We start from the raw sequence: 3,229 nt of genomic DNA, 5'->3' as shown, positions 1-3,229 counted from the left end.
CCCCCCCCCCCCCCCCCCCCCCCCCGTGATTTACTGCAAGTCGCTCCGCTGCCATCCCGTCTGTTAAGAGCTCACTCTGGAGAAGGAGTTGCACATTCAGCAGGAACGGAGCCACTTCTTCTTCTAAGGCCCTTAAACTTGTCGTGTTCATGTTGAAGTTGGACCGACCTCGGGATAATGAACTCTAACGGCTCCGAAGAAGAGAAAACTTCAACGTTTCTGCTCCTAAATCTGCTGTTTTATATAAGATGACAGGATGACATGAAAACTAATGGACCAGGTCTTTAAGGGGTTTAGCTCTTAGGTTTTGTCGTGCATTGCACACGGATTGAAGTACACTGTAAAAAATAATATCTGAAAGTTATTACTTTAGATTTCACAGTAACACTACTGTAGATGAATTTACAGTAGGATGCTGTAAAGTTACATTAATACCTTGTTAAGATGACAACATCACAGTAGTCTAAGTATTACTGTAGGAATCACAGTAGTCTGAGTATTACTGTAGAAATCACAGTAGTCTGAGTATTACTGTAGAAATCACAGTAGTCTGAGTAGTACTGTAGAAATCACAGTAGTCTGAGTAGTACTGTAGAAATCACAGTAGTCTGAGTATTACTGTAGAAATCACAGTAGTCTGAGTAGTTCTGTAGAAATCACAGTAGTCTGAGTAGTACTGTAGAAATCACAGTAGTCTGAGTATTACTGTAGAAATCACAGTAGTCTGAGTATTACAGTAGAAATCACAGTAGTCTGAGTATTACAGTAGAAAGGCTGAGCAGAAGTGTTTTTCAGCCATTTTGGCAGATGTCCTCCCTCTCTGCACACAGCGTATTAGCGTGTTAGCTTCACGCTATCACAATGCATGTGAGCGTGAAGCTAACACACTGCATGTTAGCGTGAAGCTAACACACTGCATGTTAGCGTGAAGCTAACTACAACATCAGCAGTCAGAGGACAGGGCACGGCGCCTGGCGTCTTCTGCAGAGGTTCCAGATGTGTGTTCAGAGTCTGCTGGTGTGTCACGTTGGAACCACGTCCCTGAGCTCAATTAGACCTGATTATGGTTAGTGCTGCGCTGCCAGCTAGCGGGATTAGCGTGTGGTGAGGGACAGAAAGTGGTTTAGAGCAGTTTGGACTTGCTAAACCGTTGTCATCGGCAACAGTCTTTACGGTTTTAGGGTTCTGATGTGATTAGGGGTTAACCCTCGTGTTGTCTTCACGTCAGAATGAAAATCAACACTTTTCTTCAGGCTTTTAATCAATGTTTTTAACTCTTTCTTACGTTTTTGTCACTTTTATGATGTTCAACACCACGTAACACTAACACAAAATGAGGACAACATGAAGACAACACGAGGACAACACGAGGACAACATGAGGGCGACATGAGGACAACATGAGGGCGACATGAGGACAACATGAAGACAACATGAGGACAACATGAAGACAACATGAGGGCGACATGAGGACAACATGAAGACAACACAAGGACTACATGAGGACAACATGAAGACAACATGAGGGCGACATGGGGACAACATGGGGACAACATGAAGACAACATGAGGACAACATGAGGGGCAACCCGAAGACAACATGGAGACCACATGGGGACAACATGGGGACAACATGGGGACAACATGAAGACCACATGAGGACAACATGAGGACAACACGAGGACAACATGAAGACAACATGAGGACAACATGAGGACAACATGAAGACAACATGGGGACAACATAGGGACAACATGAAGACCACATGAGGACAACATGAGGACAACATGAGGACAACATGAAGACAACATGAGGACAACATGAGGACAACATGGGGACAACATGAAGACAACATGAGGACAACATGAAGACAACATGAGGACAACATGAGGACAACATGAGGACAACATGAAGACAACATGAAGACAACATGAAGACAACATGAGGACAACATGAGGACAACATGAAGACAACATGAGGACAACATGAAGACAACATGAAGACAACATGAGGACAACATGAAGACAACATGAAGACAACATGAGGACAACATGAGGACAACATGAAGACAACATGAAGACAACATGAGGACAACATGAGGACAACATGAGGACAACATGAGGACAACATGAGGACAACATGAAGAAAACATGAAGACAACATGAGGACAACATGAGGACAACATGAGGACAACATGAAGACAACATGAGGACGACATGGGGACGACATGAGGACGACATGAGGACGACATGAGGGCAACATGAGGACAACATGAAGACAACATGAGGACAACATGAGGACAACATGAAGACAACATGAGGACAACATGAAGACAACATGAAGACAACATGAGGACAACATGAAGACAACATGAAGACAACATGAGGACAACATGAGGACAACATGAGGACAACATGAAGACAACATGAGGACAACATGAGGACAACATGAGGACAACATGAAGAAAACATGAGTACTTGTCTTCATGTTGTCCTCATGTTGTCATGTTGTTAGTACTCCAACAGTAAAAGAGTATTTACATTGTGGTATTAGTACTTTTACTGCAGTAAAGGACCAGAATACTTGTTCCACGCTGCTTTGAATGAATGAATGAATGAATGAATGAATGAATGAATGAATGGATGAATGGATGAATGAATGAATGAATGAATGAATGGATAGATGGATGAATGAATGAATGAATGGATAGATGGATGAATGAATGAATGAATGAATGAATGAATGGATGAATGAATGAATGGATGGATGAATGGATGAATGAATGGATGAATGGATGGACTCACCTGTTCAAAACGTCCCTGTCTTGGTCTGACCGGTAGGAATCCACCAAAGAAGAAGAAGTAATCTCCTGTCACGCTGAGTTCCTCTGACTCTCTGTTCTGTTTCACACAGCTTTATAAATAACGTTCAGCCCCCCCCCCCATGACATCACAAGGAGGTGTGATGTCATCAGCGTCATCACCACGGTAGCTGAAGGATCCACGAAGCTGGATAGTAGTTAGACGGTTGAACTTACTCACTCTCCGTCTTCCCTTCCTCCCCCGTCCTCTTCCCTTCTTCTTCCCTTCCTCTCTAACATCACTTCACAAAAACTAGACACATGTGAGGGCAGGATGGAGAAAGTATTCCAAATCCTCATACTCTGCTCCTGACTGGCTAGTAGTCCTTACCTAGGTACTGTCAGGGCCCTCATACTCTGCTCCTGACTGG

The sequence above is a fragment of the Etheostoma cragini genome, chromosome 23 (assembly GCF_013103735.1).
Source record: "Etheostoma cragini isolate CJK2018 chromosome 23, CSU_Ecrag_1.0, whole genome shotgun sequence".
Taxonomy (NCBI): Eukaryota; Metazoa; Chordata; class Actinopteri; order Perciformes; family Percidae; genus Etheostoma; species Etheostoma cragini.
Note: the sequence above shows the minus strand (reverse complement) of the source record.